This window comes from Triticum urartu, chromosome 4A (genome assembly GCF_056163025.1).
Source record: "Triticum urartu cultivar PI428250 chromosome 4A, HENAU_Tu73, whole genome shotgun sequence".
NCBI lineage: Eukaryota > Viridiplantae > Streptophyta > Magnoliopsida > Poales > Poaceae > Triticum > Triticum urartu.
Window position 1 is genome coordinate 388,842,667 of NC_141876.1, and position 17,084 is coordinate 388,859,750.

The window sequence follows — 17,084 nt, forward strand, 5'->3', positions numbered from 1 at the left end:
ACGTGATGCCTATGTAATGATCATTGCCTGGATATCGTCATAATTATTTGAGGTTCTATCAATTTCCCAATAGTAATTTATTCACCCACCGCTTTGCTAGAGAATAGCCACTAGTGAAACCTACGGCCCCTGGGTCTTCTTTCTCATTTATTTGCCCTTGCGATATATTTTTATTTGCTTTTATTTTAAGATATATTAAACCAAAAAACCACAAATACTTTGCTGCACTTTATTTTATTTGCGATCTATTATTTCAATCTATCACAAATTTATCTCCTGTCCACGCACCATTTCTGGCGCCGATACCCGAAAGGGTTGACAACCCCTTTAACACATCGGGTTTGGAGTGGTTGTTATTTGTGTGCAGGGGCTGTTTACGTTGTGTTGCTTGGTTCTCCTACTAGTTCGATAACCTTGGTTTCATATCTGAGGGAAATACCTACCGCCGTTGTGCTGCATCATCCCTTCCTCTTTGGGGAAAAACCGACGTAGCTTCAAGCGATATCAATGCATTACAGAATGAGTAAAGAGACTTGCCGGTAACAAGATTGAACTAGGTATTAGGATACCGACGATCGAATCTCAGGCAAGTAACATACCGATGACAAAGGGAATAACGTATGTTGTTATTGCGGTTTGACCGATAAAGATCTTTGTAGAATATGTAGGAACCAATATGAGCATCCAGGTTCCACTATTGGATATTGACCGAAGATGTGTCTCGGTCATGTATACATAGTTCTCGAACCCATAAGGTCCGCACGCTTAACGTTTGATGACAATTTGTATTATGAGTTATGTGTTTTTGGTGACCAAAGTTTGTTCAGAGTTCCAGATGAGATTACGGACATGACGAGAAGTCTTTAAATGGCCGAGAGGTAAAGATTGATATATTGGACGATGATATTCGGACACCGGAATGGTTTCGGGAAGGTTCGGGTATATTTCGGAGTACCGAGGGGTTACCGGAATCCCCCGAGGAAGTATTAGGCCTACATGGGCCTTAGGGGGATAGAGGGGAGCCCGCAAGGGGTGGCGCACGCCCCGCTCCAAGGGAGTCCGAAGAGGACAAGGAGGAGGGGGCGCGACCCCTTTCCCTCTCCCTCTCCCTCCCCTTCCCCTTCCTTTTCCCCTCCGATGAGAAAGGAAAAAAGGGGGCCGAATCCTACTAGGAGTGGAGTCCTAGTAGGAATCCCCCCATGGCACGCCCCTTGGTGGCCGGCCTCCTCCCCCCTCCTTTATATACGGGGGCAGGGGGCCACCTCATAGCACATCAATTGTTCTCTTAGCCGTGTGAGGTGCCCCGTCCACAGTTTACTCCTCCGGTCATATCGTCGTAGTGCCTAGGCGAAGCCCTGCTCGGATCACATCACCATCACCGTCACCATGCCATCATGCTGACAGAACTCTCCCTCGACCCTCTACTAGATCAAAAGTTCAAGGGACGTCATCGAGCTGAACGTGTGCTGAACTTGGAGGTGCTAGATCGGTTGGATCGTGAAGATGTTCGACTACATAAACCGTGTTAACCTAACGCTTCCGCTTTCGGTATACGAGGGTACCTGGACACACTCTCCCCCTCTCGTTGCTATGCATCTCCTAGATAGATCTTGCGTGATTGTAGGAATTTTTTTTGAAATTGCATGCTACATTCCCTAACAGTGGCATCCGAGCCAGGTCTATGCGTAGATGATATGCATGAGTAGAACACAAAGAGTTGTGGGCGATAATAGTCATAATGCTTACCACCAATGTCTTATTTTGATTCGGCAGCATTGCTGGATGAAGCGGCCTAGACCAACCTTACATGACCACGTTCATGAGACCGGTTCCACCGATAGACATGCAACTTGTTTTGCATAAAGGTGGCTGGCGGGTGTCTGTTTATCCAACTTTAGTTGACTCGAATTTTACTACGATCGGTCCTTGTTGAAGGTTAAAACAACACACTTGATGAAAAATCGTTGTGGTTTTGATGCGTAAGTAAGAACGGTTCTTGCTAGAAGCCCGTAGAAGCCACGTAAAACTTGCAACAAGAAAGTAGAGGACGTCTAACTTGTTTTTACAGGGCATGTAGTGATGTGATATGGTCAAGACGTGATAAGATATCAGTTGTTGTATGATATGATCATGTTTTGTAAAAGTTATCAGCAACTAGCAGGAGCCATATGGTTGTCGCTTTATTGTATGAAATGCAATCGCCATGTAATTTCTTTTCTTTATCACTATGCGGTAGCGATAGTTGTAGAAGCAATAGTTGACGAGACGACAACGAGACTACGATGGAGATCAAGGTGTCAAGCTGGTGATGATGGAGATCATGACGGTGCTTTGGAGATGGAGATCATAGGCACAAGATGATGATGGCCATATCATGTCACATTTTTTGATTGCATGTGATGTTTATCTTTTATGCATCTTATTTTTCTTAGTACGGCGGTAGCATTATAAGATGATCCCTCACTAAATTTCAAGGTATAAGTGTTCTTCTTGAGTGTGCACCTTTGCTACAGTTCATCATGCCGAGACACCACGTGATGATCGGGTGTGATAAGCTCTACGTTCACATACAGCGGGTGTAAGGCAGTTTTGCTCATGCAGAATACTCGAGTTAAACTTGACGAGCCTAGCATATGCAGATATGGCCTCGGAACACTGAGACCGAAAGGTCGAATGTGAATCATATAGTAGATATGATCAACATAGAGATGTTCACCATTGAAAACTACTCCATCTCACGTGATGATCGGACATGGTTTAGTTGATATGGATCACGTGATCATTTAGATGACTAGAGGGATGTCTATCTAAGTGGGAGTTCTTAAGTAATATGATTAATTGAACTTAAATTTATCATGAACTTAGTCCTGATAGTTTTTGCACATCTATGTTGTTGTAGATCAATGGCATGTGCTACCGTTCCCTTGAATTTTAATGCGTTCCTAGAGAAAGCTAAGTTGAAAGATGATGGTAGCAATTACATGGACTGGGTCCGTAACTTGACGATTATCCTCATTGTCCTCAAGCGAAAACCGAAATCGAAAAACATGTCCACATGCTTAAAGAGAGAGGTGTCAATAAAAAGAAAATACAGACATATATAGACGCATCATGTGAATTATTATAGCAACAACAAACTTTGACATAAAACTTTTATCATAGAACTTTTATCATAGACTTCTCATGAATAAGTAACAATTCATCACACTATCGAAGTATAAAGTGTAAACTCTATTAGAAACCAACAAACTATGTTCTCAGTCAACTTTGCAACTACAATTCATCATCTTTTCAGGAAGGGTGATGTATCAGATCCTTTAGGCAAGTCCACATACTCAACCATCATATAGTCTTCTATGATTGCTAACACTCACCACATACACATGAGCAAAATGTTTCAACCGACACATAGAAAGATAGGGGCTTATAGTTTCGCCTCCCAACGTATTCACCTCAAGGGTGATGTCAACAATAATAACTTATGCCACCCATATTCAACTAGACATATGTGCCTAGATCTTTCCTCATCACATGATGCTTGCCAAAGGAGAAAAGTAAAAGGAATAGAGAGAAAAACTTTGACTCTTGCATAGAAGTAAAAGATAGGCCCTTCGCAGAGGGAAGCAGAAGTTGCCATGCGCTTATTTGTTTGTATGCTCAACCCCTTAGTGCAAAAGAACGTCACGTTGTATTGACCCTTGTGATGGCAACCTTTATTATGCAGTCTCTCACTTTTATTCTTCACCATCACAAGTTCGTACAACGCTCAATTTTCTCTTACACTAAATGATCTCACACTTTTAGGAGAAATTTTTATTGCCTTGTTGCACCGATGACAACTTACTTGAAGGATCTGACTCAATCCTTAGGTAGGTATGGTGCACACTTGAAAATAAGATTTCGGTTTAAGGGTTTTTGGATGCACAAGTAGTATCTCTACTTAGTGCAGAATTTTTGGCTAGCAAAGATGGGGGCAAGCACCACATGTTGAAGGATCTATGACCATATAACTTCTATGTGAATATGAACAAACATAATTCATTACATTGTCTTCCTTGTCCAACATCAACAATTTTGGCATATAATACTTTGATGGGGTCTCACAATCACAAAAGATTTCCAGGATAGTGTATTTATATGTGTATCTTCCCTTCCCTTATTAATTCTTTCATGAATTGCATCATTAACCAATGCTATGTTTGTCAATCTCTAACAAAATTTTCTACTTATACTTTTCCTTATATGGTATCATCACCTACCATAAGATTAGCATATGATCTTATTCATTTATTTCCCTTCTTTTTATTGGAACATGAAAGTAAAGAAAGGAAAAATTCAAACTAAAACTTTATTATATATCTCGCACACGATTACAAGGATTGATCACTAAGCAAACTCTCAAAAAGAAAGGATCAAACTAAACTTTTATTCATCTAAGGCAAAAGATAACTATGGATCGAACTAAGATAAGTAAAGGCAAAAGATAGTGGGGGTGATACGATACCGGGGCACCTCCCCCAAGCTTGGCGGAAACCAAAGGGAGTGCCCATACCCGATAATCAATTTTCTTTTGGTGATGAAGAAGGTGGTGGTGATGAAGTAGACATCTTGTCTTCGGGTTTCTATGGCAGAGGTCCACCATCATAAGAGCAGGAGTGAGTCTCACGGGTCCTGCAACCGGCAGCCAAACTCATACCTTTAAACCTCGCCTCATATTCAAACACTTGGTTTTGGAGATCGTATATCTGGCTTTGGAGGAAGTTGATTTGCTCGTTGAGGGTGAAGACGATGTCCTTCATGCACTTGCCACCCATCTTGAGATCACGAATAAGGTCCGTGATCATGAGGTGATGTAACATCCCACAATTTTGGAATGTTATATTAAATAAATAAATATGATTTTTTGTTTGTTTGTTGTGTGATTGATTGTGTGAAATTGAGTGGAAATTGAAACTTTTTCGAATGTTGAATGAGAGGGAATAAAAGGACTTTCCCAAAACTTTCATCTTGCATTTTTTGATCTCCATGAATTCAGATTCATCTCATCACAAAACCCTAGAGTGAAGATAATATGACTTCTTCTATTTAAAGAAATAAAAAGGGGTTTGAAAATGATTTGAATTCCATTTGAAACATTTCAAATTTAGAAACTTAAAGCAACTCAATGAATTCATATAATGACTTCTTCAAATTTTAAGAAACAAAGTTGGGAGTTCGAAGAAATAATTTGGAAGTCACTTTGAAGTTATTTGAAACTCATTTTCCATTTGAAGTTGTTTGAAATTCCATATTCAAATCCAATTGGGAGTTATTTGGGTTTCTATTCAAATTATTTTTCTCCTAAAAATAAATAAATAGAAATAGGGTAAAATGATTCCCTTCAATAGATAATTAGGAGAAAATCATTTTGAAATCATTTTGGTATTTTAAAATGATTTTTTTATTTTAAATGCAACAGTAGCATAGTTTGACTTTTATGAATTTTTGTGGAATTTAGTTGAACTTGAAAAATAGTTCATCTTATTCGGGGTATTGTTCTGAACATTTGGGTATATAATATGCCTATGTAATTTTTTTCCTATGTTGCATTTTTTGCTTTATTTCTATTTGAAAAAAACAAAGCACTGCTTGGACCGAACACTGTTCGGCCCAGGAGCGCACGAGCCGGCCCAGCCGCGCTTCGGCCCAGGAGCCAGCCCCGTGCCCGAGAGCCAACGCTCGCCTGCCCGCCTTCGCTCGCCCACCTCTTGTGACGCCCGGATAATTAAGCTACAGTAATTCCCTCGTAATGATGCCACGTCATCATGGTTACTATTTATAAACTCGCGTCAGTTCGAAACCCAGTTCAAATTTTAAATTAAAGTCAAACAAATAAAGTTTTCAAATGTCAAAACAAAAATGTTGGTTGGGTGGCAAATATTCACTAGCTAATTATCATGCGGCTTCCAACATCATTTGGCTCTCCCTTTAATCCCTAGGAAAATATAAAGTGGCCCAATGACATATTAATTGTCTTATTCGTTTTCCAAAAAATTGTTTGAACAATTCCTTTGGCTCTAAAACTTTTTGTGCAACACCAACATATTGTGCATGATTTATGTGCCAGGTTTCGTCTACAACAAAAATCGTTTGCTCGCTCAAATAAATACCAAGCTGTAGCTAGATATAGAAAACAACAATGAATGTTTAAAACAGAAAATAAATTATAAAAAAAGGGGAGACAAAGCTACACTGTGCACTGTAGCCCATTGCTACAGTACACAGCCCAGCCCAACTCCCCCTATTTCTCCTTCCTCTGTTCACAGGGGGCTGGGTGGCCGTCGTGCGCCCGTCCACGCCGCGGATCGACCACGTGCCGGCCATCCACCACCTCCCCGGCGACCTACAAGTACCTCTCGACCCCCCTCGGCTGAACCCTAACCTCTCCTCCCTCCCCCTCGCGCCGTAACTCTTGCCCTCGCACACGCCCGAGCCCTCGCCGCCATGGTCTCCGACGTCCACGTGCCTATCGAGCTCCCCGCGCCCAGCCACCTCGTCCGCGAGCTTCGTCGACGTCCACTCCTTCGACTACATCCACCAATTGCAGCCGGGAGCCCCTGGATCGCAGGGATCGACATCGTCTTCTACCTCCGGCCACCGCGACACCATCGATGGATTTGTCGCCTTCGCTCCATCCCCGGCCTCCTCGACCACGCCGCCGCGCTCACAGTGAGGACCTCCACTGATTCCCCCTTCCCCCCTTCGATTTGGACTCTGTAGGCCGCCATCACCGTCATGCCCGAACCCCTGCGTGCGCGTACGTGCGGCTGCCGCTGCTGTGCGCGCGCGCCCACGCCCGCGTGCCTGTTGCTGGCGCTGCTACTGCGTTGAGCTGCCTAGTACTGCTGCTGCTTTTTGCTCCGCTCTGCCTGATGCCGTTTGCTCGGCCTGCTTCTGTCCCGCCCCTGCGCTCGCCTACAGTCGCCCGCCTCTGGCCGCCGTTGTTCGCCTCCGGACGGCTGCTGCTAGCTGCTGCCTCCTGCCGCTGCCGCCGGCGCCCGCACACGCTCCCACTTGCCGTGGCCTGCTGCTCTTTCCCGCCGCTGCTGATGCATGTCGCCGCTGCCGCTGCGTATTTGTTGCTGCTGCCGCTCTTGTCCATGGCCGCCAGGCCCTGTACGTATGTATGTATGGCCGGCTGGGTCTTTGGATGAGACCGGCCATGTTTAGGTTAGTAGCTAATTGTAGTAGTAGTAGTTAGGCTAATAAGTGGTTAAATTAGGTGTATTGTATATGACATGTGGACCCTATTGTTAGGTAAAAACATTAATAAGATTAATAATATCTAAGCCTATGACATGTGGGTCACACCTCTGCTTTTGACTAGTCAAATTGACTTGGTCAACCCGAATTTAAAGTAATTTAGAAAATCTAGAATATTGATAAAACTTTGAAAAATCGTAGAAAATAATCTGTAAGTCAGATGAAAAAGTTTTATACATGAAAGTTGCTCAGAACGACGAGACGAATCTGAAAACGCGGTCCATTCATCTATCATATGCCCCTAGCATGCTGAACATGGAACTTTCCCCCTTCGGTCATTTGTCTAACACAGGACCGGAACCGGGAAAACATTCCCGGTCGAATTCCCCCTTCACCTATATCGTGTAGCCCTACGTTAGGTCGACCCTAGTTCTGCTTATCGTCTTGTCATGCTTTGTGATACTATGTTTGCTTTATAATTACTGTTTCTTCCCCCTCTCCCCTCCGGTAGACCCCGAGACCGATGTTGCCCCTGTGATCGACTACGTCACCGATGACCCCCTCCTTGCTAGAGCAACCAGGCAAGCAAACTCCCCTTGAGCATTCCGATATCGCCCATTTTTTTCCCTTTCATGCTTGCATTAAAACTGCTATTGCTTTATGTATGATCCTACTCTGATGCATAGCCTGTTGTTGTTACCTGCTTTCGTACCTTACCAGCTTATCCTAAACTGCTTAGTATAGGTTGGTTAGAGATCCATCAGTGACCCCCCCACCTTGTCCCAGTTGCCTCGCTTTATGTTCGATGACTCGATCAACGTGATTGACGTCCAGGCCCCGACACCGCACATCACCCCTCCCCCTAGTTGTACGACTCTGCAGAGTTACCATCGAGTGCCGAGTGTGGAACCTCTTACATCACTCCTGATGAGATCTTTGTAGTGTAGCTATACGGTCGAGGTCATCGAGGGTGATTTCCTCCTTAACCACTTCCATTACGGCTCTGTCGTGCAACCCATCAAATGTGAACTTTGAGGGTGGATCCTCTTACGTTCACCTTGATGATAACATCGAGTGGGATTTATCGGGGGTGATTCCTCGGGTTTTCCCCTTGGTGTTAGACACACAATTACTATGGTTACTGTGATTTTGCACTGAGCCATGTTACTAAAGATGGATCGGCCCTGAGGGGTACCCGCGCGAGCTTAATAGCGAGTGATGTGGAGTCGGGTTGACCTGGAAGGTGCCCGCGAGATACTTACGAGGCGTGGCCGGAGATTCTTAGCCCTTGCCGCAAGTACTCGAGATGGGGCGACGGGGTCACATCGATCGTGAGTCTCTGCTCGTTACCGCGTGCTCCTAATCCATTACGGTTTGGATATTTGATCCGAGGAGCCTCTGGCCTGATAGCACTAACCATCACGTGGGCATAGTATGGGCATTCTGTGTCGTATGCATCAGCCGAAGCTTAATAAACGTCAGTGACTGAGCGGCGCGCGCCGGGTTGGACTGCGTAAGCACCTGCCTTGTTGAAGGAGGTAGCTAGGTCTGCTCACCGGCCGCCCACACAACGTGCAGGAGTTCCCTGGGCGATGGCCCTTGGGGGCATAGGTTTAGTCTGGCATGCTGGCCTCTCTATTAAGCCTAGGTCAGGTTGCGGCGTATTGTTTGGCCGAGGCCGGGCATGACCCAGGAAAGTGTGTCCGGCCGGAGTTAATCGAGCGTGGTGGGTAAGTTGGTGCACCCCTACAGGGAAGAAAACATCTATCGATTGCCTGTCCTATGGTAACAGACACTTGGAGTTGTATCCCGATTGATACAACTAGAACTGGATACTTGAGATGAGACATGGAGATGAGATGATAACTGGATAGTATGGCTCTGGGATTGCTTTCTCGCTGGGAGTCAAGAAAGGATCTCTGGCCGAGGTTGATAACACTACTACTTTACATTATGTTGATCTGTACTCTTCTAGATGCTTGAAGATGCTAGTCTTTCATAGGCTAGGCTTTCCCCTTCCCTTCTGGCATTCTGTAGTTTAGTCCACAGATACAACCCTTTCCTTTGATACAGATGCATACTTAGTTTAGATCTGATGTAAGTCTTGCGAGTACTTTGGATGAGTACTCACGGTTGCTTTGCTACTTCTTTTTCCCTCATACCCGATTGTTGCGACCAAATGACGGATCCCAGGAGCCACGACACCACTGATGACTACTACTACCCAGAGGATGCCTACCACTACGTGAAGACCGCAGACGACTAGGAGTAGTTAGGAGGCTCCCAGGTAGGAGGCCTTGCCTTTTCGATCGTTGTTGCTTTTGTGCTAGCCTTCTTAAGGCAAACTTGTCTAACTCATGACTGTACTCAGATATTGTTGCTTCCGCCGACTCTTGTGTATTTGAGCTTATGTATTCGAGCCCTTGAGGCCCCTGGCTTGTAATATAAAGCTTGTATTATTTTAATTTGTGTCTAGAGTTGTGTTGTGATATCTTCCCGTGAGTCCTTGATCTTGATCGTACACATTTGCGTGTATGATTAGTGTATGGTCAAATCGGGGGCGTCACACCTCTTCTCTCGCTCGCACGCAACACCCGCTGTAGGTGGGGCCCAGGCCCATCGTCCCCAACCACCCACTCGTCCTGCTCGGGATAGAGCTCGTGAGCCCGCCACCGCAACCGCCGCACCTCGTCCTCGTGGATAATGCTTATCCCACAGCCCCCGCGCCTCCTCTCCGCGCCTATAAAAGCCCCAGAGCCACCTCTCTCCATTCTGCCACTCTGTTTCGCCTCACAACACCCGTAGCCGACGCCCCGCCGCCTTGGATCTTGCAGGAGCGGGAGCTTCCTTGCCGGAGTAAAACACCGCCAGTAAACCACCCCGACCCTGTTCTTCTTCACCAAAATATTGCCCGACTCTATGCGCATCCGGTTGACAATTTCTTTGTCCCTAGGGACCACCGGAGACAACGCCCCGACGACCCGCGCCCTCGCCGGAGGACGGAGCCGTTATCCCTGTGCAGCATGACCCCGACGCCCTCGAGGACCCCCGCCACCACCACCGTGAACCCCTCATCGCGCTTATCTTCCCCGACTCCCTCACCGCTGCCGGAGGCCACCGCAGTCGCCGCCCCGTTTGTCGCCCGACGCCCACGTCGTCGTCCCCTATTTGTCGTCGCCCGCTGTAAGCCGCCCCCCTTCTCCCGTGCTTTTAGTTTAGTTTTTTTGGAACTGGCAGGTTAACTATGGTTTTTAATAAACCGTTCGGTTTTAGTAAACCAATCTTTGGTTTATTTTTTTTAGCCGTCGTCGCTGTTTTGCCTAAGTTACGGCCATTCGCGTATAAGCCCCACAGCAGACGCTGCTCAGCTAGCCAGGAGCCGCCAAGTGTCAGGGACTTATCTGTAGTAGTTTTTCTTCTTCAGATTAGCCCCTAAACTTTGAGTAGCCATAACTTTTTAACCATAGATCGATGAAAACAGCGGCAAATTCTTCGTCATGATTAGATCTATCCAGTACTATCATATTTGTAAACTTTTGTCAGGTTCAAATTTGAACTTTATTCATATTCGAATTCAAACTTCAATTGGCCATATCTCCTAAACCGTAGCTCCAATTAAGTTGATTCTTTTTGCACTTTGTCACCGTAGCCAAACCCTATCACCTGGACCAATCTCATGGCACGTTTCACACACTTTGGATCTGTCCATAGTAGTTCTACTCGTATGACTTGTATGCACCATGCTTCACATCACAAATTCTGAACCCCATGCCTATGTTGTGTTGCACTTAGAATATTTTGTGATAGTTGAGTGTGTTGTATGTTCATTTGGTTTTTTCGAGAGTTTTTGCTTTGCATGTTCTTCTTGGTTCTCTAAAATGATTGCTTATGTGAGTGCAATGTTTGACTTTATAGATTCTCATCAGAGAGTGACAAATAGTTCTATTAAGTAAATTTCTGAGAGCGATATAATCTTCATCAACTATTACCAGGCAAGTTCACATTTGACCATTCTTTCAATTACCTATGTTTTATCTATGCACTTAGTCCTTTGTGGTAGGATTGCATGGTAGGAACTTTATGCTGAATGGCTACGCTTTTACCTAGTAGTTCATTTGAGGTAGGTTTGAACCATACAACCTTGTCACCACCGTGTAAGTTTATTTCTGCCTCGCAAATGTAGACGTGGATTGGGAAGTGTTCATGGCGAGACTTGAGTGATAAAGTGGTAATCAGGCCCAAGACTTAAATGAACTACCTGGGCAGTAATTGGGTTGAATGGTGGCAAAGTACAGTGGGGCATGCATGGGAAATCCATGGTGGTGCACCACTAGTGGTCCGTCCGCTCAGGCTCAAAGAGATCAATCGTATTCTCATGTCTAGAAGCTTACGTGTGCAGCCATAAGCCGATATGGGCTCTGGCTTAGTTGAGTAGTTTGTGTGACCTCTTCCGAGATGGGCTAGCAGATGTAGAATGAGTAGGTGTACCGGCCTATCCGTGGGTTAAGGGGAAATACTTTCGAAAGAATATGTCTTGGTCATCCTGTTCTCAAACACCAGGCAGTGCGAGAATTTCAAGGGAGGCGATCAAGTCTTGTGGGGGAATAGTACACAAACCTCTGCAGAGTGTTAAAACCTAATTGATTAGCCGTGTCCCCGGTTACGGACAACTGGAGCATCTAGTAGTGGAAATGCTAGGAGATCTCATCACCCTTAATTTAAATAGTTGGGTTTTAAATGAAACTTTGGGCTCTGGCTTAGTTGAGTAGTTAGTGTGACCTCTTCCGGGATGGGCTAGCAGATGTAGAATGAGTAGGTGTACCGGCCTATCCGTGGGTTAAGGAAAATACTTTTGGAAGACTATGTCTCGGTCATCCTGTTCTCAAACACCACACAGTGCGAGAATTTCAAGGGAAGCGATCGAGTCTTGTAGGGAAAAGTGCACAAACCTCTGTAGAGTGTTAAAACCTAATCGATTAGCCGTGTCCCCGGTTAAAGACAACTTGAGCATCTAATAGTGGAAATGCTGGGAGATCTCATCACCCTTAATTTAAACAGTTGGGTTTTAAATGAAACTTTGGGAATGGGTCGAGTTGGGTTTGCCAACTCACCCTATGCTATTTTGTAGTGGTAGAATAAAATCTTTTATTCTATGCAAAAACTAGCTTTATGCAAAAACTAAACTTAGAGCTTTCCACCAGCCAAATTGCATGTACAAATAGGTTCATCATTCTTATGATGTGACTTGCCAGTACATTCAAAGTACTGACCTTTAGGGCTGCAGCGTCTTATGTTGCAGGAACTTCTACGACGGGTAAGAGTAACATTGTAGGGTTACTGTCTACACTCAACTTGTCATTGGCGTTGATGGGACTCCACACCAGTTCGATTGTTTCCGCTAAGACTTATGAGGTAAATATCAGTTTTACGTTATTTATACATGTGATTGCACTTTGATATATACATTGATGTACTGTGTGTGCCAGTATACCGATCCAGGGATGGCACAGATACACAGAGGCTTGACCGTTTGAGGTCGGGTTGCTACAGAGATGGTATTAGAGCACATGTTGACTATAGGACGTGACCCTAGAAAATTGGAAAGCCCTCAGGAAAGGATTTCTCTAAAACTTTATTTTCAAGATTATAGGAGCACATGTATTAGAGCACATGTTGACTATAGGACGTGATCCTTTACCTCTCTTCTTTTCTGAGCTTTATTAAATATTTCCTTTTACCTCAAATAGTTAGACAATACCCCTTTTCCCTTTGACCACATGGATGATCAACTGATGAAACTACTCCGAGAAGGACAAGATATCAGACTTCACCATACACTAGAAGAATTGAAGCTACAACAGTCGAAGCCTCTGAAGAATTGAAGAATTTGAAGACACTGACGAATTCCATGATTTATATGACCTTCAGAAGACCGAACCCTTGTTGTATACTCATGTTAGATGCGATGATTTGTGAGCTGTCATATTCTATGTGTGTTTTCTGATAGCCACAAAATAAAACCCATTTCTTCAAAACTTTTGTTTGTATTGTGTGTTTATCCCTCCATCCTTCTCTTATATCTCATCCTAAAACCCTTCGACCCAATAGATGATGAATGAAGATGGACTTGTATTCTTCTGACCGACGACTCGGCCGGAGGCAGAGCCATGGATTCGGAACATGGAGAACCACTTCGGAAACAACTTGGTTGCAAGGAAGTATGAGGTTCAATACGCTCTTTAGTACTTTATAAAAAGTGTTGCAATATGGTGGATGATGTATCAAGCCATACAAGGATGTGATGGAGCAAAAACTTGGGAGGAATTCAAGATGACTCTACTACGGTCTCGTCTTATTCAGAAGCCCTATGTCAATAAAATGAGGAAACCTTATGCATGCAAGATTTGCGGTGAGATAGGACATACCCATGAAGAACACAAGGATGGATGCCCTCATTGTGAAGGAAATCACCGAGCGGAAGAATGCCCAACTAGGTAGGTTACTTGTTTCTTGTGTGAAGGAACTACGCACTACCCTGCCCACTGTCATATTTACCCCAAGGTACAAGAAATTAGCAAGCATTAGAATGGAGCAATGAAAGAAGCCCTCGTGGAAAGTTTAAAAGAACCTGTGATGAAGGAAGATGTTGACGGCCCTAATGGAGAAGGCTTAAATAGATTTTACTTCAATGCCTGCTATTCATGTGGAGAAGAAGGACATTTTTCACTGTATTGCCAAGAGTATCTGGGAGACTTCCCGATGGAAGAAGTGGAGTTTGATCCACAAGAGATAAAAGAATTGACCAGAACCAAGAAGTCCGGGAAGAGAAAGAGCATGTATCCCCTAAACAACCCAGTCTTTGAAAAGAAGGACTGGAGTCATATCACATGTTTCAAGTGCAAGCATACAGGTCATTATGCAAGCAAATGCCCAAAAAGGAAGCCAAGAACCCAAGGAGCCAAGATAACCACCAAGAAGCCCCTGGATATGTCTGACGTCATTTGTTTACACTGCAAAGGAGTAGGACATTTTGCCAGAGAATGTTCAGACCCAAGGAAATCTTGAGTTGAGTAGTTGAGATCTTGATATTGGAATAAAGCATGTAATAAATGTGGAACACATTTTTATTTTCGTTGGGGATGCTGAGTTGAGTTAAGAAATGGAATTTGTAATAGCTCATGAAGCAATAAAAGTTGATATGGTTGGAATCTCATGTGAGATGTTATGAGTTGTTGTTGATTGTGAGTGCCTCTCTTGCTATCTCGCGTAGACTTAAGTCTTGAACCCATGACCCCAAACCTTTCCCGAGAAAACAACCACATTTCACCCAAGGAAATATATACAATATCCTGAGTACCCTTCTATTTTATACCTGTAGATGACAACCCTTTACAAGTCTTTTCTGAAGGGTCCGGAAACGATCATGACCCTAACCAGTGATCAAGATTACCCAAAGATCCTGAAGGACATGATGAAGCATATTCATCTTGAAGGAGATGTAGTCTACAAGGGTTATCCTTTCATGGAGAATGTAGTCAAACTTTGGTACGTGGAGGTACACCTCCACCGTGTGAAGGGAGTTTGCCCAAAGACTATGGGGCAATACTTTTTCATTTCTCGAGTACCACGAGCAACATTCTTCAACTCTATTCGTGAAGCTGCTATGGAAGCCATGTTGGGGAACGTAGCAGAAAATCAAAATTTTCCTACGTGTCACCAAGATCTATCTATGGAGAAACCAGCAACGAGGGGAAGGAGAGTGCATCTACATACCCTTGTAGATCGCGCGCGGAAGCGTTCAAGAGAACGGGGTTGATGGAGTCGTACTCGTCGTGATCCAAATCACCGATGATCCTAGCGCCGAACGGACGGCACCTCCGCGTTCAACACACGTACGGAGTAGCGACGTCTCCTCCTTCTTGATCCAGCAAGGGGGGGGAGGAGAGGTTGATGGAGATCCAGCAGCACGACGGCGTGGTGGTGGAAGTAGCGGGATTCCAACAGGGCTTCGCCAAGCGCTGCGGGAGGAGGGAGATGTGTCATGGGAGGGAGAGGGAGGCGCCAGGGCTTAGGTGCGGCTGCCCTCCCTTCCCCCCACTATATATAGGGCCAAGGGAGAGGGGGGGGGGCGCAGCCTTGGCCCTTCCTCCAAGGAAGGGTGCGGCCAGGGAGGAGTCCATCCTCCCCAAGGCACCTAGGAGGTGCCTTCCCCCTTTAGGACTCTTTCTTTCCCTTATCTCTTGGCGCATGGGCCTCTTGGGGCTGGTTCCCTTGGCCCATATAGGCCAAGGCGCACACTCCTACAGCCCATGTGGCCCCCCGGGGCAGGTGGACCCCCTTGGTGGACCCCCGGACCCCTTTCGGCACTCCCGGTACAATACCGATAATGAGCGAAACTTTTTCGGCGACCAAAACAAGACTTCCCATATATAAATCTTTACCTCCAAACCATTCCGGAACTCCTCGTGACGTTCGGGATCTCATCCGGGACTCCGAACAACTTTCGGGTTACCGCATACTAATATCTCTATAACCCTAGCGTCACCGAACCTTAAGTGTGTAGACCCTACGGGTTCGGGAGACATGCAGACATGACCGATATGACTCTCCGGTCAATAACCAACAGCGGGATCTGGATACCCATGTTGGCTCCCACATGTTCCACGATGATCTCATCGGATGAACCACGATGTCAAGGACTTAATCAATCCCGTATACAATTCCCTTTGTCTAGCGGTACGATACTTGCCCGAGATTCGATCGTTGGTATCCCGATACCTTGTTCAATCTCGTTACCGGCAAGTCTCTTTACTCGTTTCGTAACACATCATCCCGTGATCAACTCCTTGATCACATTGTGCACATTATGATGATGTCCTACCGAGTGGGCCCAGAGATACCTCTCCGTTTACACGAAGTGACAAATCCCAGTCTCGATTCGTGCCAACCCAACAGACACTTTCGGAGATACCTGTAGTGTACCTTTATAGCCACCCAGTTACGTTGTGACGTTTGGCACACCCAAAGCACTCCTACGGTATCCGGGAGTTGCACAATCTCATCGTCTAAGGAAATGATACTTGACATTAGAAAAGCTTTAGCATACGAACTACATGATCTTGTGCTAGGCTTAGGATTGGGTCTTTGTCCATCACATCATTCTCCTAATGATGTGATCCCGTTATCAATGACATCCAATGTCCATGGTCAGGAAACCGTAACCATCTATTGATCAACGAGCTAGTCAACTAGAGGCTTACTAGGGACATGGTGTTGTCTATGTATCCACACATGTATCTGAGTTTCCTATCAATACAATTCTAGCATGGATAATAAACGATTATCATGAACAAGGAAATATAATAATAACTAATTTATTATTGCCTCTAGGGCATATTTCCAACAGTCTCCCACTTGCACTAGAGTCAATAATCCAGTTCACATCGATATGTGATTAACACTCAAGGTCACATCCCCATGTGACTAACACCCAAAGAGTTTACTAGAGTCAATAATCTAGTTCACATTACCATGTGATTAACACTCGATGAGTTCTGGGTTTGAACATGTTATGCTTGTGAGAGATGTTATAGTCAACGGGTCTGAATCTTTCAGATTCGTATGTACTTCGCAAATCTCTATGTCATCTTGTAGATGCAGCTACTACGCTATATTTGGAGCCATTTCAAATAACTGTTCTACTTGGAGCTATTCTAAATTGTTGCTCCATTATACGTATCCGGTATCTCTACTCAGAGCTATCCGGATAGGTGTTAAGCTTGCATCGACGTAACTCTTTACGTCGAACTCTTTATCACCTCCATAACCGAGAAACATATCCT

General features: G+C 44.9%; 1 long non-coding RNA gene across 1 annotated transcript; it reads left to right on the forward strand.

Annotated features, from left to right (window-relative positions):
• The first annotated feature begins 6,279 nt into the window (after positions 1–6,279).
• Positions 6,280–9,707, forward strand: LOC147975931 (uncharacterized). The gene is made up of 3 exons (XR_015601212.1): positions 6,280–6,708; positions 7,754–7,823; positions 9,436–9,707. It is a non-coding gene; the product is annotated as an uncharacterized LOC147975931 (long non-coding RNA).
• Positions 9,708–17,084: the final 7,377 nt, after the last annotated feature.